Source organism: Macrobrachium rosenbergii, chromosome 19 (assembly GCF_040412425.1).
Source record: "Macrobrachium rosenbergii isolate ZJJX-2024 chromosome 19, ASM4041242v1, whole genome shotgun sequence".
Lineage (NCBI taxonomy): Eukaryota > Metazoa > Arthropoda > Malacostraca > Decapoda > Palaemonidae > Macrobrachium > Macrobrachium rosenbergii.
In genome coordinates this window covers 23,854,338-23,881,077 of record NC_089759.1, presented here as the reverse complement: position 1 = coordinate 23,881,077, position 26,740 = coordinate 23,854,338, and the positions used below count along the sequence as shown (strand labels likewise).

Here is a 26,740-nt window from a genome sequence, read left to right as displayed (position 1 = left end):
TGACCAAATAGTGTCAACCGCGGAGCGCACATAATTAGGGTTGAAGTATGAAAAAAAAGACTGCTATAATTAGTTTACGAGCGAACTGAGAGAGAGAGAGAGAGAGAGAGAGAGAGAGAGAGAGAGAGAGAGAGAGAGAGAGAGAGAGAGAAATAATTGCATAATTATGAAAACTAAAACGCTACCCTTGAAATGACAAATGTTTTTACACAGGTCTGACGAATTCCTTTTACTCACATCCTTCTTGACAGAGATTAATCTAACATCGTTCTTCTACTAATTATTCTTACTTATTTTCTTCAACTAATTATTCTTACTTATTTTCTTCTACTGATAAATCTGACTTCTTTTCTTCTACTGATTAATCTTACTTCTTTTCTTCTACTGATTAATCTTACTTCATTTCTTCTACTGATTAATCTTACTTCCTTTCTTCTACTGATTAATCTTCTTTTCTTCTACTGATTAACCTTACTCTTTTCTTTTACTGATTAATTAAATACCTTTTTTCTACTATCTCGATATCATTAACACTAGTTATAAAAGGCAACATGTTGCAGCACCAAGAAAATTAAGACTAAATTTCTTTTTTCTTATCTACCTACCTAAGCCAGCGCCAGCGTGATTATCAAAATGGCTGCATTAAAGGTAAATGCCAGGCGTCCGCCCACCCCCTCATTACAGAATGCGGGGAAACTAAAACAGTAATTACAGAAAATAATCCCAAAGTGATGTTCTGCGAAATAACAAAAACAAGTGAATCTCAACCGGAAAAAAAGGCTACGAAATTTATAGGGAGTGCAATTACGAAAAAAAAAAAAAAAAAAAAAACTTTTGGCGATAAATTACTAAGAATGAATTGCCTCTAGTATTAAAGGAAAGTTATACAAGAAAGATGTTTCCAAGTCTTTAAAGATGTTGTGGAGGACGAGTAATTTCTAATAGAAAAGTATAAAAAATCCATTGGTAATAAACATAAAAGATGAATCACTTCTCACAGCAATCTCCCATTCGGCAACATCGCTGCAGTTAAGAGAAATGGAGGGAGTAATAACAGTTTTTAAAAGCTGACTTAGTCCCAAGCTCCATGATACGCCCCTCTGAAGACCCCTCTTTTCGGAAGTGAGGGTGCAAAGGAGTCGTACTTTGAAGAAAGTATGTATTTCCAAATCTAACAGTAGTTTCCGGTAACTTGACGTTACTTGTCTGATTCAAGAAACGAAGAATTCTCACCGTTATTATAATTTCCACCATTTCTCTCCTCATGTCATTATGAATTATCCATCAAATGGCGTTTTTCACACCCACACCCCTTCTATTTTTCTATTCCTGTTTTTACACTGCATGTTTAAATCAGGAAAATGTTATGTCGTTCGCTTAAAAAAAAAAGAAGTCTGATGCTTATATACAGTAACACGTCCATAAGTAATTAAATTACCTTCATCAAGTAATGTTTAATAGTCATCAACGTCGGAAGTGCATTTCAGTAAAAACTACTTGTGATATTTTCAATTAATTTTTAATGTTTTCTAAAAACTTACAAAACAGATATAAAACAAATATTACATAAAGAATAATCTTCGCTGCGAACCTTTGCTAATTAGTATAAAAAATAGAAACACAGCTTCAACATTTAAGTTACATTAATTTTTTAAATCGAAGAATCGGTAACAAATTACATTCGAAAAATGCACTCAAGTGGATGTCAAATTATACCCAGCAATAACATTTATCTTCCATCATCATTTCTACGGAAGAGTCGAAACAAAAGAGGACTTCCCCCACACACACTCATTGTTTTTCTCTGAATGACCCTCACACAAACATTTCAGTTACTATAGTGCATCCATCCACTGAATTTCCAGAGAGAGAGAGAGAGAGAGAGAGAGAGAGAGAGAGAGAGAGAGAGAGAGAGAGAGAGAGAGAGAGAGAAGTGGCTAACCGCATGTGCCCCTCGACGCTTCCTAGAACACGCCGCTGTTGTAACAGGGAGGGCATCAAGATGAGCCTGTAGCCGCTTCTGCTGCTGCTGCTGCCGCCACTGCTTCTGCAGTTCTTAAAATACGGCGTAACCATCGGTAATTCGTGAGGGGGTGGAAACCTTCCGATGTTTTTTCCACGTAGTCATCGCTCTCGAAGTCATCCCACGGCAACTTAACCAGCGCCTCTCGCTTCTGACAAAGTTGCACCTAAGGCCATTGTGTTTGCGCTTGCTATACCAAATACAAAGGGAGACCTCTACTTGATACTGATAGGAAAGTTTCACTCCTCAATATTTGTACTCAGGCTATTCACTCTGGCAAGGAGTTGTTCAGCAGGGAGAGAGGTTTTTCTTTAATGCTCGTACAAGGAAAATGACAAAGCCTTAAAGGATGTCCAAGTATGCAACCAAAGTTCTTTGCCCGCGATCGCGACAATGTCACTGTTTTCATTCTTCAGCTTAATACGAATCTGGAGAGATTTAACACAATCTCCTTTCTGAAACGCCAAACTCCCACGCACCTAAGAAGATATCATAAAGAATAATAATCATACAATTAAAATGACAACAATAATAATAATTTCACATGCTCAGTACCTAAAGTCGACATAGAGATTAAATATCTCCAAGACGAACAAATAATTTTTTTTTAATGTCACAGATAAAAGATATACATTACTTGTTCATTACGTGAATTTCCAACAAATATACCAAAAACATAAACAAAGAGAGAGAGAAAGCGAGAGAGGTGGCGGGAGGGAGGGAGGGGAGAGAGACTGTGGAGCATAAAAAGGGGATGACAAAAGATGGACGAAAAAGGCATAGTAGAAAAGGATGGTAATATGGAAAACGGGAAAGAATAGAGCTAGGGTAAGGGGGAGTGATGGAGCCTTAGGTAACAGGGGATAGGGGACAGGACCGGGCTGAGTAGACAGGGCTCACGCCTGGAGGTCATGGCGGGGTCGGGCCGGAAGCAATCATAGCCATGGGCGTCCCCCTGACGACGACAATAATCACTGCACCTGCCTAACTCCCTCCCCATCTTCCCCAATGTCTTGAAGCCCCCGCCCCCCGTCCCCACATTCCCCATACCTCTATGTTTAGCCCCACAAACCCCCAAGCTACCAGGTAATTCCCTGTCCCCTCAACCTCCCCCACAGCAATAGTAACCCCTTCCCCCAAACCTCACTACCGTCATAGTCAATATCCTCCCCCCGCCCTCCCCAATCTTACCACTTCCTTTTCAGAATCCACAATGCTACCGAGTTACTGCTGCTTCTCCTGCCCTCCTTTGCCCAAGGTTTGTTACGTATACGCAGTCTGAGCACTAATCACGATGAGAATAATTCCCAAGAGTCTTGGGTCTGTTGTGAGGTATACTTCAGGAACTTGCTTTTCGTCTTTTATTTGTAATAATCAGTGGCTGGACACGCACCCTTTACACACACACACATATATAGATATATATTATATATATACATAAAGTGTATATATATATACATATATATATACTGTATACATTATATATATATATATATGTATATATATATATATATATATATATATATATATATATATATATATATATATATATATATATATATATATACATACATACACTGTCTGCCTTCCAGTGTTTTGGTCTTACCAGATATTCATGCTCTTGAGACTTTTTGCTTATCATTGCAAATAAGCAGGAATCAATAGCCCCTTAAAGGGACCAGCCCCACGTGAGCAGAGGCAGGCAACCGCACGTGACAGAAACATCAAAAACGGCTATGGCTAACAGAGTGGTTCTCGAGAACAGAGCAACAGATCATCATTAATCCATTCACACAATAAGCAATACATCAAAGTCTGTGAGCCTTCGGAGAGGACTGGCTGACATTTCATGCTCCATTAGCCTCTCTTGTCACTGACTGACTGGCTGCCTATACCGAGTGCAAAAAAAAAAACAAGGGGAAATACAACGGGCAATACTGTCTCGTCACAAAAAAGATGCGGGTGGGAAAAAAAAAAAAAAACTACTACGGGGAGTCAAGGCTCTAAATTACAACTCGCCCGACGTGAATTATGACTAGCAGTTTGACCAGGTAACCTTCACTACTTAATCTTGTAGTGACCCGCAGGATGAACTACTGTTTCGTTCCTGAAGACAATCAGGATCAAGGATCGAACCATTTACGTTGTCATGAATAAGCTGAAACGTTTGGGTGCTGGGCTTCTAAAGCGTCATCTTACCCCAGGTATATAAACATGAAATTTAATCGTTAACACCACAGTTTTCCAATAGGCCCTTTGTCGATTTAATAATTAGCCTCCGGGACGCCTTAATGATTACCCTCCGGAAGAGAGTATTCTAGCTTATCATAACAAGCTGCTCCACTTCCTCCACCGTTAATGACATCACCACATCCATCCTTTAATGGCAAAAAAGGAAATATCAGAGGAAGAGAAGCTGTGTGGAAGCCAGTAATATATACACGTTGGGATACAAGTCTTATAGATAGCCGGGTTAGCAATCTGCGGAGAGAATTATGACACGTTCCTTTACATTTTGACACAGCAATCAAGAAAAAGTATAGAAAAACCTGGTTTGCTTCTCGTGATTTCTGCCCTCCTATGACAAATGCCTTGCCATCCAATAAAGTTTAGAGCAACTGACATGAGGCAAATCTTAATAACAACAAACAACATTGCTTAACTATTAAATAGCTTATTTTTAATGGAAAAATCAAACGCCGTCAACACATGAAACTATCCTACACAATAATCCACGTGTGTGTGTGTATATATATATATATATACACATATGTATATGCATATTATATACATACATACACACACACACACACACATATATATATATATATATATATATATATATATATATATATATACATACATACATATATATATATATATATATATATATATGTATATATATAATTATAAATAACCTAATAAGTTTTGCGAAGAATGCTGAACAGGATGTGATGTTCTCAGAGTTTTGAAATGTAACCTTTAAAAGAAAGTTAAAGCAACATTGACGACAACCCGCAAAGACAACGAAAACAAAGGCAGGGCACTGTACAATAACAATACTTTCTTTCATGATGAACAGCATGCATATTTCACAAATAAATTATATAAGCTTTATCCTCAGGTTTGCAAACTACCTGCAACACCGACAGACCATCAACAGTGAGGGGAAAGGCACCACTCTGCACCTTTTTCCTTTTATATATCTATAATTTGGGCTCACTCTAACGCCCAAATTTCAATGCGATACTAGGAAGATAAATGTACTTCCAAATCATTCAGAGAGAGAGAGAGAGAGAGAGAGAGAGAGAGAGAGAGAGAGAGAGAGAGAGAGAGAGAGAGAGAGAGAGAGAGAGAGAGAGAGAGCATGGTATGTGACAACAGAGAGAGCATGGTATGTGACAACTTACAAATAAAATAAGTGATCTAACAGCAATGATAATACTAATACTCTTTTTGTAATACTTATAGCATATGACATAGCAAAAATTAATCAAGATAACGAGTGTACCATAAGATAGTGTCAATCCTTCATTTATAGGAGAAATAAAAAAAATTAAATATTGTACAAACCAACAACTGGTCAACAACGGATCCTTAAAATTTCCAGGCTACTATAATATAATAAATTAAATAAAGGCAGTAATAGTTTAACAAGGTTCTAATTTGTTTATTATCTCTGAAGCAGGTGCTTCCCCTTTCACGCTCAAATAATACACAAATAAACGGTAATAGGAAAGACAAAATAAAGTGGATATTGACTTACTCTTACGTTACGATGTAATAATCACTATAAATTTTTTATTTCAAAATCAGGACGGAGGCTGTCATAAATGAGAAACTCTGTCACAATTTTAGGGCTCGTGTGAATCTTCTATATGTCTTAGATTAAGTTCTTGTTGTAAAGCCCTGGTCATAAAGATGACCAATAAATAACAGATGCTAATGAACAGCGCCCTTCCTAACAATATCTCGCTCAACTAATCATGATTTCTTTCTTTTTTTAACAGTTTTTAATTACATTCGCTCTTGCCAGTCCCTTCTCTGGAGTATTGCTGACAAATTGTAGTGGAACTATGGGAGGGTGCTGCTTGTGAAACCTCTAACAACGGCCATAATTTAGCTGAAAACTGTTTCTTAATGCGGCCGCCAACACAAAGGTTTAATCTTTCACTGTCCGTCAGAAAGATCGCCGTAATCGGCGACTGGATAAAATTGTAGGAGGGGTGTGGGGGTAGGGGAGGGGCTGCTAGAGGATGTTGGAGGGGGAATGGGGGTTAAGGTACACGAGGGAGAGGAATTAAATGGCAGACGGGGTGGGCAAGGGTGGGGGGAGCTGAAGGGACTGGGTAACAAGGAAGAAACACTGTTCTATTCTTAATGTACAAGACAGGACGTTCATTATTGTTATTCGGTGGATGTAACAATACTAATCTTAGGGTTGAAAGAGGGATTGAATAATTACTTTTGTCTGACACAATGTAGGACCAGAGGTCTTGAAAATTTGAAAAAAAGACAATAGTAAAATAGGAAATATACTTACACAAGGTTAGAATCAAATTTGTATGGGAAAAACAAAATGTAAAAGACTGTTCTAATCTTGACCTATTATTCCTGCATACAGAAGAATGATAAAAGACTTTGAAAATATAAACAACACTAAATATTTTCTCTTCAAATCCACGTTTTTTAAACCCTAGTAGATTTCATTTACAATCTATTAAAGTAACCGCACTCCCCCTTCCCTCTCTGATTGCCATCATCATAATCATCATCCCCGCTCTCAATTCCAAATCACACCGTCGTAATGACACACTTATCGATCTTTGCCAAACCCATGATATTTCCGACGGATAAATACATAGATCTGCCTCTCCGTTATTTCCTTCTCTCTCTCTCTCTCTCCCACTCCTCCAATAATAACGTATCACAGACCTCTTCCATTTTTATTTCTCCTCAGAATCTCATCCCCTCGCTTTACCTGGTCACTTCATTCCTCCTCCAGCGGTATCCCACAAGGAGACCGCCTTCCCCACACCCCCCCTTTTTTTTATCGTCCTCTTTCTCACCCTTATCCATTTAAATTAGCGGCAATTCCCCGACGGATAATAACCAGCACCTCGGAGATTTCTAATGAAAATTGCTAATAATCTCGCGCAGTGTTAATCTGCAATATGCGAAAGTCCGAGACGTCTTTCTTTGCCAGTTTGATCAGTATCAAAATTTCTTTGAAATGAAATTTACGCCATTTGTGCCCTTGTGAACGTCTAGCGGATTGCTTCGGCACAATCTGCAGAATTCAGGGATAATTCCAGATTTAATTCAGAACTGTTTTAAAGATGAAGGCCGGCAAATTAAAATAAAAATAAAGCCCACGAAGAAATAACGGACTTGCAATGTACAAGAACTTTCAAACCACCACACTGCGGATCATAAGAACGAAAATACAGGACGCTGAAGTGCACTAAAATCTTTGCCGTGATATGGAGGGATTTCTTCGCGTAAGCAATCCCGCAGGAGGCCTAATGATATCGTATAACAAGACAGGTCCCTCAAACAAGGTAATATCAGGTCTCCTACTATATCTTTAGCGGAGGTCTTATGTTACATCATTTCACCTTTACCGCTGCACACGTTTCTCAGCAGAGGCCGTGTGAATTATTAACTTGGATCAAACCGTATGCATAAACTGTATTAATGAGAAAAAATTCAGATTTTAATGTTTGAAGCTAGAAATTTCATTCGACATGAAAGAAATATCATAGAATGACTTACGCTGGAGAGTTACCAACAATCCAATAGATGGAGATTGATTTAATACTGAAAATACAAGGGCCTCTTACTCAGTCTCTCATTGCAAAACATATACTTTCAACTGTTTTTATATGGCATCAAATTAACGTTTTTACAACAAACCCTTAAAATGGTCCATCACTAAAGAATCTAATACCATTAGTTTATATTCCATCGGGATTCATTGAAGCTTCCTAAATCCTCTGATAGCATAACTGAGGTAAGATAGACAAGGACAATGAAGGAAAACAAAGATGGAGAGCGGGAAGAAGACGAAGAAGAAGAAGAAGAGAGAATAGGATATCAGAGACGCCTTCGAAGACGGCGTCGACGATGACGATACAGAAGAATGGCGGTGCTCCGCCGCCGAGGCCGCGCGTCATGTGGGAAGCGAGCAGAGATTTAAAAGGCTGCAAAGCGCCAACTCTTAAGGTGGCAATTTTACCCTCGTATGAATAATGGCCGCGTCTAACGCCAGATGATGATGACCTTACTTAAGAAAGCCTCTCTTAGCTCTGTCGACTTCATTTTCATTAGGATTTACATCCCGTTAATTCAAAGTAATCTCTTTCGAAGTAATGCACTGAATTGCAATTAGAGAATCTACATAATAATAATATATAATAATAATGATAAACTTCATTCAGTCACAAACAAAGAGGAATTTGGCAACAGGGTACAGAAATAACCTTTCAGCACACAAAGACATTACTTTATAGGTTAAACGTAACGATTGACTACCAAATAAATAATTAATATATATCACCCAAAAATTTTGCAAAAGTAAACAAACACTTACAACACGCACATATGCACAGAGACACAACGCACACTCAAACACAAATACACACACATTAATATTATATATATAAATAAACACACATGAATATATATATATATATATATATATATACATATATATATATATATATATATATATATATATATATATATATATATATATATATATATATATATATATATATATATATATATATATATATATATATATATCTGGCTTCTGGTTCTCAGCAGGTCTTTTGGATATGGTTGCTAGCCACATGCTCTTTATTTGTTTAATTTCCAGCTGACACTTGCACCCGTTCATAGCTGGTGTCATCGCGCGGGCATGGGGGAGGGATTGAACCCAAGGCCTTGCAACAGCGAGCCTAATCTTCTATCAATGGGCCAAGCCCCACACACGTAATCATGCATATACTGTGTATATATATATATGTATACATATATGTATTATATATACATATATGTATAATATATATATATTTAGAAATTCACTAATATAATATCATTAATATATACTCAAAAGAAACTTCACCTTCTGAACGAAGGTGAAAAACTAAAACTTACATATAATTCGATATAATTCAGAGCAAGTAATATCCTATCGTTGTTCTTTATCCTTTAAGATGCACCATTCTCAATAAACACGAGTTATGCAGACGATTAAGAAAAAATCTAAATCAATAAAACAATCCATGAGCGTTGACATTATTAAATAAAATAAACACGATCTTTAGTTCGGCTTCAATAAAACCAGGGAGTAATAAAGATAATTGATGAAAATTGCAGGTAAAGGTTAGAGAAATCCTTTATCCCTCATAATATCAACCCTTATTATTACTCACTTCAGATCACTCGGGATTGTGAGGAGGTACTCTAGAACACATTCTTTGTACCAGTTCACCCTCATCCGATCGCCCCATAATACTCCACTCCTACTTCTCAAAACGATATTTTTCCAGAATAAAACAAACCACGAGATGGTTTCCTTCAATAAGTGCAAGCAAAATAAACCTGGAGAGATGAGGTCTTCCAAGCAGGGGATGCAATATCGGGGTTACCGATGTCGGGGTAAAATTCTCGTGGCGCTGGCTACGTTTCAAAAGCCGCAGGTGTGCCTGGCATTATTATCAAAATTATCTGTTCTTTTTTCGTTGCCTTTCGTTGCAGTCGTTCTTCACATCGGCGATTTATATATTTATGTACTTTTGCGAGATTAAAATGATTTCTCCGGCCGCCAAACTATCATTCAGAGATAAGGGACAGTGCCCAGGATTAAACTTCTGGATTTTCTTTCTTTAAATGTTTATGCGACGAAAGTCTCCTCAAGACGACTCTGACATCAACAGGGGAAAAGCGAGTCACAAAAAACTTAGGAAAAGGAGGCGACTCAAAATATTGAACTCTGGCGGCGTGGACGTCCATGACCAGCCCGGTGAGCACTTTAACCTTAGTCGGATGGGTTTATTGAGAGTTATTTGAAGCCTTGTGGGTGGAAATTAACGAGAGAGAGAGAGAGAGAGAGAGAGAGAGAGAGAGAGAGAGAGAGAGAGAGAGAGAGAGAGTTTTTACATAAATTTCTGTCTATACACACACACACACACATATATATATATATATATATATATATATATATATATATATATATATATATATAATGTGCACATGTTATACATATATATAAGAATTAGAGGAATTTATTTCTGGTGATAGAAATTCATTTCTCGTTATAATGTCGTTCGGATTCCACAATAAGCTGTAGGTCCCAAGAAAAAAGCAGCTTATTGATCGAATATGAAATAATAAAAAAGGAATTTAAAAATTTCAAATGAACTTCATATATATATATATATATATATATATATATATATATATATATATATATATATACATATACATATACTGGATATTAAAAACATGACTGATGCCATTCCATTAAAATTTCAAAACCTAATTTAGCTAAATAGCTGAGGAAAAAAAAGTAACCTTTACCTCTTGTGGCTGCACGTGTCACTAACGCTGTGAGAGAGAGAGAGAGAGAGAGAGGAGAGAGAGAGAGAGAGAGAGAGAGAGAGAGAGAGAGAGAGAGAGGTATTAAATGTAGTGATTATCTTCCCGTCTATCCTGGTTTTCGTCATATGTTAGCTGGATCAATCGATCAATCATTCAATACTGTTTCTTCCTCATATGCTTGTTACGCTAGTTGGATCACTATCATATTTTGTCGGGAGACGTATTAACGCACTTTCCTAATGGTATATGGCGACGACAGAGCTGAGATCTATGAGAGTTCCCTCCTTAGAAAATTTTTCCCTCAATAACTTGCAATACTAGAAAAAACGTCTGCTACTTGCCACTGCATAGAGAAATTGCGTAATAGCGAACAGAAAGATAATAATTCAACATATAGGGTTTTAATAAAGTAAATTGCGACATGTGCAATAAGAGAGTTCACATACATACATATATACATACATAATATATATATGTATATATATGTATATGTATATGTATGTATGTATATATATATATATATATATATATATATATATATATATGTATATGTATATGTATGTATGTATATATATATATATATATATATATATATATATATATATATATATATATATATATATATATAGTGTGGCCGTGTGTGTACGTGTCTCATAATTTCCATTTTGCAATGAAGTGATTCAAAATATATAAAAACTCAAGCAATAGAAAATCATCATCATCTTCTTTTTCTTCTCTCTCTCTCTCACAAAAGGCTCTCTGAATCCCAATTAATGATATAAATCTTATGGCATAACCGGTTGGATTCCTCTTCGACATTTAAGGATTCCTTCTCGACATATAAACACCCCAATCTGGAATGGGTTTTCTGTTATTTTATGTCCCCTATACTACTGAAGCAATGCCGCTGCTCATACCCCTCGGAGACAGAACCCCACCCCACCCCCAGGAGAGAGAGAGAGAGAGAGAGAGAGAGAGAGAGAGAGAGAGAGAGAGAGAGAGAGAGAGAGAGAGAGAGAGAGATGTCAATCAATGTTCGTGATTGGTCTCAACAAAGATGTTTAAAACTAACGCTTACCACTTGAAAGTCATTCCTTATATAATTTATAAAAGCATCTCAACTTTTATTCCACTTCAACACGCGTACCTAATGTTTGATTTCGCCAAGAACTCACCCCAAGAAGCTTGACCCAAGTCTTCTACAGGACCTCGAGTAACCCCGTTACAATGCGCAGGACACACACATGGAGTCATGATGACCATTCTGATGAGCGACCGCAATGTTTTTCACCCGACCGGGGACACCGGGCATCACCCGGACGGTGAAGATGTCCCGTGGCACGCAGCAAGGGCATCAAATCCCGAGACATGTATTGATCATGAGGATGTGTGTGACCTCAAGCGAGGCTATCACCGGAACTGTGATGAGGGCGTTCGTTCGCCTGTCGGTTGGTTCCTCAACAACTCCTCCCCGCCCCCCCTTTCTTCCTCACCACTTTCCTCCCTTGATCCACACCCCACCTCCTCATCCCAGGGCCCGTGCATTCATTCCCAGCATCTTCATCTCTCTCCCTCTCTCTCTTCCAGAATCGCTCGGCAAGGACACATGAAGAATTGTCCTTCTGTATCATGAGGATGTCTCTCTCGAGTTAATGTCTTCAAACGCTTTCATATTTCGCTTAGCGAGGGCTTTACTAGGATTCAGAAAAGGTAATTACCATAACTAAAAAAAAACAAAAAAAGAAGGGAGAAGCAAGTCCAAGGGGGATATGTGCGCTTAATTTGCCCTTTGGGACAACCACATCGCCTGACGTGTTACCTGGCTGTCGGGTTTCTTAAACAGCCTATGACCCGCCAACTCTGATAAAACCGGAATGCATCGCTCGCATACTTTTCTTCCTCCACGGCGCTTCTCTCGAGGTTCGGCCCCACGGCGGCGGAGTCATTTAACTACAACAAACACTGGATTGAGTGATTACATTTCCAGGAAATCATCATTATCCCTTTTGCATCGTCTGGAAGAAGAAGAAGAAGATGATGAAGAAGAAGAAGAGGAGGAGGAGGAGGAGGAGGAGGAGGAGGAGGAGGAGGAGGAGGAGGAGGAGAGAGAGAGAGAGAGAGAGAGAGAGAGAGAGAGAGAGAGAGAGAGAGAGAAATCACCATCTAACGCCTAACAAAAACTACCATGAATTGCAACACTCGTGCATTGCCATTTTTATTTACAAATTAGTGATTAGTTTTACTGGTTTCCAAAACTTTGATACTTAACTGAGGACATTACATTACACAGATTGCGACCAATAAAACATGAGAATTTAAGAACGCAACATGTGGCAGAGCAGCATCTCTGAAACGAAAGTTGAAGAAGAAATCTTGGGGACTACGGACAGACACCATAATTGCTCAAAGCCGCTGATCACTGGCGCGGTCAAGTGAATAGATTTCAGGCAGATTTTAATAGGGAGTTTAAATACACACATTGAGAGAGAAGAATAAGCAAACGAGTGCTCTGTCTAAATCATTTCGGTAATCCACAAGAACGTCAAATAACATGATAATTTAACCAAGAAAGAAAGGTATAAATTTCTAGCCAGTAGAATTTCAGACGGGTAACGAATCAATCTGTATCAAAAGGACTAAAAATCACAAACTGCAAGTAACAATTGCTAATTATGACTATTTTCTAAACTATAAAATAATAGTAGTAACAGGAGAGAGAGAGAGAGAGAGAGAGAGAGAGAGAGAGAGAGAGAGAGAGAGAGAGAGAGAGAGAGAGAGAGAGAGAGAGAGAGACTCTGAAATAAAGAAATCAAACTTAAGAAATTTATATAAAGAAGAGAAATCAGTTCATCTCATCGCTGTGCAACATCTTAAATGATGGGAGATGTCAGAAAAGCAGTTCCATCGTTTTACAAAAGAGGAGTTCAGTGCCGATATAAAACTTATGGATAAGGAAAATGATCCGCAATAAAAAAAAAGATAAAAATATTCGTTTTTTTTACAAAATAAAACTTAAGGACTGATACAATACGAGTGGGACACTCCATAGGAATAAACGCCATGAATAAAATTTATGTGAGATGGTCAAGCAAGAAGTCTCCAGATATTTTCTAAGTCGCAATTACCATTGTGGGAAAAGGGAATCGACCAACTCACTTGATTTCAAGAAAAATTCCTTGGATGCTGCTGGCACTCGGACAGAGCAATATTTCAAGTATGCTAAATATCTGACGAGAGAGAGAGAGAGAGAGAGAGAGAGAGAGAGAGAGAGAGAGAGAGAGAGAGAGAGAGAGAGAGAGAGAAATCAAATCGAAAGCAACATTCAACAACGGAAATACCAGGGACATTGAACTTTCTTCAGCAAGGCGAGGTCCACTCAGGAATTAATCCTCTTTGCTTGGTTGCAGGGTGAAGAAATTTAATTTTAATTGAAACTGTAATCAAGAATTTGCATATCTCGACAAGAAATCATGATACAATAATGATTGGGCATTCAAATATATTTTTCTCGACATAACTCACCTCCCTATATTATTCTCTCTCTCTCTCTCTGGGTGAGCCTGTATTCGTGTGATAATTCCTAGTTTTTCTTGGTAGCGCCAACTGGAGGGTGTCTATTATGTAATAGAGATCATAGCAGTAACCACAAGGCGCTTTAAAAAGGCCCATTGTTCAGTCACGAGTGGCAGGTTTGCTTTTACTGACAGTTATAAATTACTTGTGGTCAAGCGTGGCATGATTCCATCAACGTAAGCACACTCCTGCGATCACATTCTACGGTTCTGAAGTTACATAAGACTAGTGAAAGAGTCACAGAACTGCGTGCACAGAGGTTTACTGATGAAGCGGAAATAACAAATTGCTACTGCAATCATTTTTTCCTTTCAACTTTTAATAGGTGATCGTTGGCATTAAAGGAGCCTAGGCACCCTCCTTCGAAAAACCCTGCAATGAAAACCCTAACGCAGGTGAAGGCGGTATTCATCAACGGACTCTTCATTGGGCCCTGTTCTCAATGACACTGGCTATGCAGCCAAGCGCTCGGATTATACTCAGTGATCCAGATAACCCAGCATCTGAATTACAGTAGCGCATCGTCGTGATGCTGACGTACGAGTACCTGCTGCGAATGTAATTCCCCACTCATCAATCCCCATCCCCTTAGCAGGGCTCCGAAGGGTGGGTATCCATCCCAGGAAGGTCGAGGAGGATTTTCTTACGTAAAACCGGGAGCGCAGATGAAAGAGTTTGCAAACAAACAGGAGAAACAAAGCACTCTACCTCTAGGCTTCACTGATCTATTAATTTACAGAGCGAAGAATTCATTACCTCCATCCAGGAAAATCAAACAAAACTGAAGTTACTTTAGCATCCTCCTGTATTTGGTAACTAGGAATTTCCCTGTTATAAGGAAAATCCCCACTTCTGATGCGGCGCAATGTCTGCTGCGATGACGTCGTTGGGCGGTCAAACTTTTCCTAGACGGGTCGACGCGATCGTTTCTTGTGAACGGGGGTGACTCAAATGTCGTAGAAGCCAAGGGGCTCATCAGGCAAACCCTGGGGTTGCATAACTATTTCCAGGAAGTCCGTGATGCCAGGTGTGCATTAGATATTCACATCTTCCCTATTAAAGGTAGAAGTTTTCACATTAATCGTATAACTAGGCTTAGAATTATTCAATTCTTTAACAACTGCAAGGCGTCGTGAACAAAAAGATGCCTTACACGCACGCAAAAGAGAAAAAGAAAAAGAGATGATAAAAGCTGTGGAATTCTTTTCCTACTTCTATTCTTCCTCAATCTTACAACCTTTATTCATCTGCCTTGCTTTCTACGGAAGCTGGCTATATAAAGGACATAAGGCTGTCCGTCCCATTAGCTTTAGCTCTTGCAAAACAGGAACAATACTTCATCCCAATAGAAGGTCTGTTCGGCCATTTATCAAGGCGAAAGTGCTTCTTAGTCTACAGGCGTGCAAGGTGAGGAACTTGTGACTGGTGGGCGGAGCGCTGACATAGCAAGGCTGGGTATTAAGTATGTGCAATTCGGCAAGCCGAAGTATTTATTATGACAGCAGAGCAAGGAATAGCACTGACTAAAATATATTTAGGAGGGCGATAGAGGACTGAGAATAACTCTTCTTGGAAAGGTAAAATAACAATAATAATTATGACAATAACAATAACAATAATAGGGGACTTTCTTACAAATACAGTCATATTAACAACACCAAATATGATAAACATTCAGATGTGAAGAGATGAATAGACTATAAACATGAGGAGAAGAATGTGTGACTGTGTGTGTGGGCTTGCAGCAGTCGAGTAGCAGCATAGGAAGGGGTGGAAGGGAGATCTTGTATGTTTGGCTTATTGTGGCGGTGAAGAGTTAAGAGGACCGGGCAATGGAAGTAGGGAGCGACTATGGGAGTGGAGGAAATGTACAGAGATGGGAGGAGGATGGGTGGCGGGAGGGAAGAAGGGGGAGGGGAGGGTAGCGGGGGTGAGGAAAGGGAGCAGAATCAGCAGCAACTCCATTGGCAGTAGCGACTGTAGCGTGCCTTGTCGGTATCTTGGCTGGCGTCGGGGTGAGCGTGGGTTACATAGCATGTTTCGGAGGTTGGCCCCTGCCGTGGTTTTTGTTGCGTGGAGATCCAGCAGGTGGCGGAGTTTAAGCGGAGACTGCCTTCTTTTGCCCTCCACCACTCCCCCTCCCCCAACCATTCCCAACTCAAACGTTTCTCATTCAACCCCTCCTCCCATTACCTATTTGCCACATTCCTTGATTAACTCTACAGCAGCAACGTCAATTGTTCAGTCTATGATTATACACACACACACACACACACATATATATATATATATATATATATATATATATATATATATATATATATATACATACGTTATTTATATATACATAGCTTGTCTAATGTAAAAAATCTCATTACATAGATACGTTATATACACTTGCATGTAAACGAAGCAGTAATCCGATCACATCGGAAAGAGCCCCTGCTCTACAGGTAGCACCCAATTACCGATCCCGGCAAAGAAACCAACGAGATTCAGGTATGTAAAATCACCCGATGTGACCACAGCGTCAGCCTCGCCTAACACAAATAGTTAAGTTTCTCTTTGAACGTCGCCGGTGTCTGACGCCGCGACGAGATCAGTTATTTTGAATTTGCGAGACCTAGTGACTTGCAATTTATTCACTTATTGACTAGAACTGCAAGTTGTCTTGTTACCAGCATACTAAATGCCTGGTAATTGCCTCATAAAATTCAAAATCTTACATAATCTCAGCAATGTTTACAGTACATGCAAAAATGGAAGAAGAAATCCCCAAGAGTTAGGGAACGCCGTTTCCCGCCAGCTATTGTTTGTTTCTGGATGCGATCTTCTTCATCCCGCAACCTGAAGAGGCGGACGTTCGCGCGTGACGTCATACAAGGACAATTTTAAACACGCACGACTGTCTGATTTGTTTTGCTCTTTTCTTTGCGACATTGGTCATAATGACTGTCCTAGCAACCTAGAGCTGTATCGTCTACCGAGGACAGAGGTACAGAATATTTTAAGGATGGTTTCACCCCCATGCAATGGGGTCTAGATTCCCTGAGAGAGAGAGAGAGAGAGAGAGAGAGAGAGAGAGAGAGAGAGAGAGAGAGAGAGAGAATAGCGTATAATGCACAATGTCAAGATGACACAGTTTGGATTGGCCATTATCAGATCTCAAGTGCTAAAAAGGTATCGCTGCAAAGGAACAAAAAGGTGGCAGTAATCGTACCCACAACAGTTATAAATCAGCCAACTCCATACGGAGCACTCACAACTCATGGCTTTATAATGAGTGCTTTCATTGAAATAAATGACTCTTCTTATACTTTTGCTTTCCTCATTAATCCGAGATGCACACATTTGTACTAATTATCTTATATCCAATTTTTTTCCTCTTGAATCATTATCAGAAAATCTCTCCTTCTTATACTTTGCAAAATAAAATAAAACTAACTCATTTTGAGGGAAAAATCTTAGGTCTTAACCACCTTGTGTCAACCATCTTACATGCAAATACCTTGGATAAAAGTAGCTATATACACAGAGAGAGAGAGAGAGAGAGAGAGAGAGAGAGAGAGAGAGAGAGAGAGAGAGAGAGAGAGAGAGAGAGAAAACCTCTTAGGTCAAACTGCAAAACTAAAGTTTGCACATTTAGCATAAAATCTGCAGCATTTCGGTAAAATAGTGCTTTGTCTTGATTTCTTGAGGAAGGCGACGCGACGGCCTATTATTCGCGAGAGAGAGAGAGAGAGAGAGAGAGAGAGAGAGAGAGAGAGAGAGAGAGAGAGAGAGAGAGACCCTCCAAATGAGTGACTAATAGACATGAAATGCGTGAGGGCGTCAACAGGGTACTGTAGTAGTGAGCACATGGGTCAAACCTAATGTGAATATCATGTGGGTGCATTAGGAGTTGGGACAATGAGTTTAGCAAGTGTTGCCTTTCAGACGTCCATCGGTTAACCCCTCCACCACCACCACCACTCACTCACCAACACTCGACTCCACCACCTCCGCCCCCATCCCCAATCCACAAATTCCCTCGGCGGAGTCCGCATCTCTCTCTCTCTCTCTCTCTCTCTCTCTCTCTCTCTCTCTCTCTCCATCCTCCTGCCCAGCCTCCCTTAGGAGGACAAGCATGGGAAGATATGGAGTAGAGAAAGCTTGTGGGGAGAGGAGTTAAGGGCCTTGGGGAAGACACGTGAAACTTGGTTCCTTGAAGGGGTTCAGTGAAACTCAGTGGTTGAGGAGCATCTAAAGGAGGCGAAAAGGACTCTCACTCACTCACTCACTCGCTCTCACTCACTCACTCACATACTTGATGCAGAGGGGATGGATATCTTCGGGGGGACAGAATTCCACCTTCGGGTCGAATTACGGATTTATTGAGGTTAGCCCGCATTGCTGATCACGGGGATATCCTGACGGGGAGGAACTGCGGATGTCCTGCGGAGGCAGGAGGACATCGGAAGGTAAAGGTGTTCACTGAGAGAGAGAGAGAGAGAGAGAGAGAGAGAGAGAGAGAGAGAGAGAGAGAGAGAGAGAGAGATGCAGAGTATTAACGTGGAGGAGTTGGGAGGTGGAGGCAAATGAGAGTGTGAGCTGATGGGTTTGAGGAGGAGGAGGAGGAGGAGGAGGAGGAGGAGGAGGAGGGAACTGAGAAGACGAGCTGGAGGCAAAGGTGAAGCTAAAGAAATGGAATCGGGGTGGTGATATGGGGAATAGTAAGGGGGAGGAGGAGGAGGATGAGGATGAGGAGGAGGAGGAGGAGGAGGAAATTCAAGAGTAAGTTAAAGGAACGTCAAGGGAAGGAGAAAGAGGAGGCGGAGGAAGAAGAGAAGGAGATGTTCTGTGGGTAGGCTTTAAGGGAGAGAGGGAAGGAGGGAGGGAGAGAGAGAGGGAGAAAAAAAGTCGAGTGAGAGAGGAGGAGGAGGAGGAGGAGGAGGTTGCATGCCTTGATGTCTGCGGGGAGAGGGAGTGGATGCAGAGGGCGGGAAAACGTAAGAACGGCTACAAGAGATGAAGACAGCGCCTGGCCAGCGCCTGAGTGTGCATGACGCATGTGAAAGCATGAAAAATCCTGCATTCCGAGGGGATGCTCACATAATCTGCAAAAAAAAAAAAATGAAGTGTTTGCTTACTTGCTGGCCTGACATTACTAAAAATAAACTACTTTCTTTCAACAATAATATCAAATTATTCATTCCTATGACTTAAATTCCAGATACTGAGCCTAGCTCTTCCAACACTGTCACGAATATTCAGCAGATCAGAATGCAACCAGTCACACTAGTAACCAGGAAAATACCTACTCCAGTTCCTAAACAAGTGCATACGTACTTGAAAAGCCACTAAGAGGTCGTCGTGTGGGGGTTGGTTTTATCAACCCTACCCGAAGTGAAAACCTCCATTCTTCTTAATTATAATCAGCCGAAGGCTTTAATGAGGCGGATCATGTTACCCGTTAATCAATCCTCCCAGAATGACCTTCCAGTCCCTGTAATTGATTTCCAGTGGCTTCCCTTTTCGGTTAGTATTACACTCGAGACCTCACGATTAGTCCACGTAATTATTCGACAGGATCCGCTTCGTTGTGTCGAGTTTCACAACTGATTGGATGCATATATGAAGACAAAACTAACTTAATTAATTTTTTATCTGACATTATGAAAACCAAGGCGTGGATATTATTAAGTTTCTCTACTTTCACAAAGATGATATGTACTGAATTTTGCGATGAAGAGCTGGAGTATCGCATAATAATCCAAGATTGAATTTTTGGGAGACTAATGCACCACAAAAAAAAAAAGCTACAATTCACACAAAAAAAAAAGCGGAGGCGAGAAAATCGCAAGGAGTTCACAAAGTGAATATAAGGGTAAAAGTCTCATATTATCCGCAAAACATGTTTAAATGCAGAAGCTTTCGTATACAGAGAAAAAAACCTCTGCCCTGCACACAAATATGTCATATTTTCCTTCACGCTATTAAACTTCTACGCTTTGTACCGCCATTTGCGTACAAAGCGCGCTAAGTATTTTGGAATTTGCAACCACTAATTACTTCTGTAAACGTGTATTTGATTATTAAAAAAAAATTGAAGAAGTGTCCTATACACAAAGAATTTTACTATAGAGCGAGTAATGGCCTGCATTAAGAGTAGCGTGTATCAAATTCTATTTACTTTTAGTTACATGGTGATTATGACTCTTCTGTAGATTTATAAACAAGTAAAAAAATTAAATGTTACCGTATACTGTTAACCATATAGAGATTGAGATTTCCATAACAAGTTTCTCCTTATCTTACAACTGGACGAAATCTGATTGAAAGACCCCATAATTCAGGACTCATGAAACTGTGGAACATTCTAAAATACTAATTTGTCGAATAACCTCAATAGATTTACCTCCAAAACTTAACCGAGAGATATAAAGGCATAGACTAATCAAAACCATTAAATCTATTAAGATACCTGCACCATCCATGAGCATAGTTTATGTTTGTGTTTATTTCAAAAGATAATTCATCAAATTACCCATCATCTTTTGAATGTTGTTAAAACACAGTGCCCTAAATACACCCATACACAAAAAAAAGAATTTTTTTTATATTATACATAATAGTGGCCTTAGTTTTTACGAGCACTCGAATAAATGTAATACCATTAAATAATCTCTCAGTGATATGTGATGGATTCAGTCTAACCTTAGGCAGGGGTTTCAGCTTCCATTATCGAAAGTCAGCTTTCTATTCCAATGTTGCCTTTCAATATTTTCTGGACTAAGACAGTAATTCCTCGCAGCTCTGACATGGAGATTAAAATCCCGGAGACAAGAAACTGTAAATCACATCCGACAAATTTGCCTGGGGAACGGTCTTCTCTTCAATGACAGGTCTTCCAGTACAACCTGAAAAGAAACTTAACATTTTCATAAATTCGCTGCCAGTAAAACCACCTCGACAAGGCATGCCCAATGATACATTCTCAGATGCGTTTCCATGACCTGTTAACTTTGGCTCCACCAAGCTCATGGTGCGCACGCAACTTTAAGGTATAACCTTTCTCCTCTTCGCACATTTTTTATCTTCCTCCACCAACGGAAGAGCCCTCTCTGAACCTCTGCCACATGTCGCCGGACATGAATTTTTTTTTTTTTTATCTTTTATTTAGAAAAAGACATTTTAAAGTTCATTTTACTATTCAATACATATGCAATATATGCAATTTATGTATAAAATCAACAAATATGTCATAATATTTTATATACATAAATATACTTAAATTTACTATGTACATACATATACATATACCGATGTACTGTATAGTATACATACTCATGTATATCTGTATATATTAAAATTCCAGGTAACTATGTGTAAAATGAGAATAAGAGCTTTTTAAATGATTTACGCAATACATACCTATTACTGTATATACTTTCTCTTATTAAAACAATTAAATATGGATCATCTAACAACAACCCAGATTTATAACTATACCAAATACCAGATATAAAATCTGCTAATAATACATTTGCAGTGTTCCTATCTTTCAAACTATTTGTTTCAAAACCAAATTTTAGTACTTGAAGAAAATTCTTAGTTCTGACTTTACACAAAGTTTTAAACACTTTTTAAAACCATTCTATTAACTTTTTATTCATACTACAAAAATCATTCTATTAACTTTTTATTCATACTACAAAAATAAAATAAATGCATCACAGTTTCTTTTTCTCCCCACAAGTCCTACATACATCATCTTGTACGATATTAGGTAAGCATGAAATATGATGCATACTGCGCTACTCTCCATGAATAAATGTTCATTAGAACCTCCTTGTTCATAAAAAGAAAAATTTAAAACATTAACGAATTTGAACAGTGGAAGAATTTACAAAAGAAAAATAAAATTCAAATACATACACGCCAACGTCTTCCTAAAAAAATAGGAATGGCGAGAATAAAACCTAAATATCTTATAACAATACAAAGAAAACTTCTAGAATATCCTGAGAAGCCAGACGCTTCTGGGAAATGAGCAGGGATTTCTGTGCGTCATCTTTTTCAGAGATAATCCCCAGCAGTGGCACCAAATTCATGTCCTGCAGATGCTGACAGCTTCTAAGAGCTCGCAAACAGGAATATGATCTTTCAAAAGGCGAGAAGATTTAAATGGTCGAGATTCGTGGCTTATGAACACGTTCACGCAAGCGAGAAAGACGACACACAGAAACGTGTTCGGATGAAACTGCAAGAAGGGATTTATCCACCGCAGACACATTCGTTTTAAATGTAAAGACATTTAAGTAATATAAAACCACGTGAATGTTCTGAATTAGGTTTACGAGCGCTGTCTTCATTTATCGAATGTTCATAAGCTGGCAAATTTTTTATTTAACTTTTAATTTTCTGTCAAACAAATCGACATAACTTTTCAAAAATTTAACCAATTCATATCAACTATACTAACCACTAAGAACGAAAACTAGAAATTCACTTTTAAAGTATCAAGTTACAAAGTACTAAAGCCAATAAATGACAAAAGGAAAGAGGTAGAGACGTGCCCATGGTAACGGTACAGAAATCATGCCCACCTTGTAGGAAGCCTAAGCAAAGGAAATGCAGCCGTAAGGGTCATCCTCCTCTCGGCTGGATCGCACCTTGCGGGTATTGTCAACATGTCCCCTGCTGACGGCGCCCAGTTGCCTGCACACTTGACAGTGACGATGACAGGAGAGCAGCCTTTTCAAAGTTAAATCCTCGAAGAAAACACTTAGGCTGTCATCTAAAATATTTTCATTTCACTATTTACTGCTTTATTATTACATATACGTGTAATATTTCAAATATTACATAGACGTGTAATATTTCAAATATTTCTTGATACTCATATGGATTAGAAACAATGACATTGAACGCAGTAGAACCGAATACAAATATAAACAAATAAAAAAAAGATGTTATAGTTTTTAGAAGGATATTTCTATGCATTGCGCCGGCATGAAAGTGTTTTTGAATACCTCTCTCTCTCTCTCTCTCTCTCTCTCTCTCTCTCTCTCTCAACAGTTTAAATTGTATTCTAAGATTATAATAATATTTATGGCTGAGATATATATTTTTTATATACAGCATGCGTTGGGTACGCAAGGAACATCTGTCAACTTTAGCCACAACAGCTGGGTTAATCTGCTGGACGTTACCGCCACAGGCCTTCATTATACAAACAAAAACACAAGTGTTTCAGCGCATTGCTTATATGTATGTGTGTGTGTGTGTGTGCGTGTGTGTGTGTATGTGTGTGTGTGTGTACAACTGAAACTTTGTGCTCTACAACCAACTGATGTCTGAGTTTTCAACTTCAATTTTCGTTGCATGAGTCGAGAGAAAACTGAAATAGCTGTCGAGGTCCACCGCACTCTCAACAGAAAAGTAAGTTTTCTCTATTAATCACTGTTATACACAGAGATACATTAGGCAACAATGCTAACAACAGAATCAATATATATGAATAACGTAACCTCAGCAGCAGACTATGAATCCGTGCCAGTAAAAAAAAAAAAAGTAAGAAAATCTTATCTCTTGGCCATAAGACGTTTATAAACCTGATTCAATACCACACTTACGCAGGACGATACCCATAAAACCATTACATCAAAAGATCCCACGCAAAAGAGAAACAGGCCAGGGTTAAAGAAACAACGATGGCGCAACAACTGTAAATGATAGGCAGAACATTAAAAACAATCATTAGCTGAAAGGAATGCAGAATCCTTGAAATATAACCACTGATAATTAAGTCAATTAGTCTCATTTCAATGGATAAATCTGTGTCAATGCCCATAATATTATATATATATATATATATATATATATATATATATATATATATATATATATATATATATATATATATATATATATATATAGAGAGAGAGAGAGAGAGAGAGAGAGAGAGAGAGAGCAATGATCACTTATACACGCATAGGAACATGAAAATATCTGTAAAATTTATATCTCTTCCAGGAAAGTAAATAAATAAAAAAATGAAGAGGCAAAGATTTTTTTGTAAAATTCAAGACCTCAGAATAACGAGCAGTTATCTTTTCAGGGGGGGAAAAAGTCCCATTGCACGAGTCAAGCAGGCAAGCAAAAAGCAGCAAGATCCAGGCACGGCGTCAAGGCAACACAGGACTCCGATCGTATAATTCTCTGAACTTGAACGCACAAAATCCCCTCTTCTATCTACAAAATACCCTAACTTGAGTATCATATGCAACTGGAGACAAAACAAAAACGAGGCGCGCGTGCTCCTAAGGTTCATTTCCCCTTGGTTCATGACAGTAAATTGGAACTTCCCGAAGGAGGGCGCTTGTGGCCCTCCAACTGCATTGACACTGGTTATGGACGAATTCGGCGGTATATCATTTAGTGTTGGTTCTCACACGCAAAATGTCAATCAGCCATTTTTTACGAACGGTCAAGACTTCTTTCGCTGCTGATTCTCCCACTAAAGACAGACGAGAGAGAGAGAGAGAGAGAGAGAGAGAGAGAGAGAGAGAGAGAGAGAGAGAGAGAGAGAGAAGGGGGGGGGAGCAGGAAAACCCCCCATCACTACCTGTCTGCCTGTTTTCTCCACACCGATTGGGAACAGAATAGTTAAATGTCAAAGCGCTGTCCGCATATATAGTGCATGAATGCACGTCACACACACACACACACAGACACACACACACATTACGTTTATATATAAACATATATATATATATATATATATATATATATATATATATATATATATGTATATGTATGTTTGTATATATATATGTGCATATTATATACATATATATATATATATATATATATATATATATATATATATACATATATACACACACATACATGCGGTATTTGCAATAGTGAGAATGACCTCTCACCACCTCAAGTTCTTTGCAGTTTTTTTTGGATACGTTTGTCACAAAAAAGCCTTGAACCTGAAATGAAGAATAAATAAATGTGTTTCTCTCTTTGCTCTCAATCTATGATTCAAGGCTTCGTAGAGGCAAAGCATCCAAATAAGTGAAGAAATCGTCGAGTTTAGCGGCTATTATGACTACTACGAATACAATATGTACTTGTATAAGAGATAATACTGAATCATAATACCTCACTCATCTGTTTCATAATATCGAACAGGTCAAAACTTATAGAATAAAATGTTACTTAAAAAAAAAAAAGAATACATCGCTCGAACCGTAGCGAGAGAAATGTTTGAAAATCGTTTAAAAGAGGAAACAAAATGGATCACAGGTTTTCGAAATGGTAACTTCAAAACTCCTGTTAATAGCTGAAGATTTCACAAGGCAACACAAAACTGGAACAGTCGTGAATTGATCGTGAGAAGAATAGTTCAGTAAGTCGTTATTAGTGAAAAATCTAAAAAATAAGTCTAATTTTCCAAAATATACTGCAAAATAACTATGGCCCAGACAGGGAGAAAACATTGACAAGTTTCCTACCATTGAACCAAAGTTGCAATGGAACATTTGCAATCAAAGTGACGATAACAAAATACAAAATACATGCACACACAAACAAACACACAAAGTTTACCTAACATCTAAAGTAAGTCATGAAAATATGTAAAAAAGATTATATTCCGCACACCATTCTCTATGAAAATACTGAAAGCATTAGCCATAAAGTGGTAAGAGGAAATCAGCAATTTCATACTACCTATACTTCCAATTTTAATAGTTTCCGATTAAACAGACAAAAATAGACTGTAATTTAGCTCTCTTTGCGAAAAAAAAGGTTCCTAGTGTAGTGAAAAGAAAATTACTGTTAAAAAAAAATACAAAATACATGATACCGCTAGACGAAAGCATAAAATAAAAAAAATAAAAAATTCAAGGACGTCATAACTTTCTCCACCGTCACCAAACTGAGTAGTAGCAGCGTTAATACAAACACATACACACAATATATATGTATATATATATTGTGTGTATGTGTTTGTATTAACGCACACACACACATATATATATATATAATCTATATATATATATATACATATATATATACATATATATATATATACATATATATATATATATATATATATATATGTATATATATATGTATATATATATAATATATATATATATATATATATATATATATATATATATATATATATATATATATATATGAGGATAGAGGAAAAACTACGCCTTCGGCAATCTTGAACAACCCTGCGATCAAGTGAATACGGACGAATGAAATAATAAACGATCACGATCTAAGTCAGCTCTAAGGACCCCGATCGTAGCAATCTGAGACGCCCATCATATTTGCCACAGTCAACAAAGGTGAATATGGCAGACATAAGCTTTGCTATATATGGCAGACCGACCGATGGGAGGTGGGGGATGGGGATCCTAGGAGGGGTGTCTCGTGGGGAAGGGGGGAGGACAGGGGGGATGCAAAAGACCTGCATGGCAAGATAAGATGCAGCGGCGGTGGTGGCGGCGACTTGCAGCTGCG

General features: G+C 38.5%; 1 long non-coding RNA gene across 3 annotated transcripts; it reads right to left on the bottom strand.

Moving 5' to 3' along the window:
• Positions 1-14,914: 14,914 nt before the first annotated feature.
• On the bottom strand, positions 14,915-24,841 carry LOC136848739 (uncharacterized). 3 transcript variants are annotated; one of them, XR_010856109.1, is made up of 4 exons: positions 24,813-24,840; positions 22,792-22,982; positions 20,900-21,102; positions 14,915-15,256 (listed from the first exon to the last, which is right to left on the bottom strand). It is a non-coding gene; the product is annotated as an uncharacterized lncRNA (long non-coding RNA). The 3 variants fall into 3 exon arrangements; XR_010856110.1 differs by lacking the exon at positions 22,792-22,982 and having other exon boundaries at positions 24,813-24,841; XR_010856108.1 differs by lacking the exon at positions 24,813-24,840 and having other exon boundaries at positions 22,792-24,008.
• Between the last annotated feature and the right edge of the window lie 1,899 nt (positions 24,842-26,740).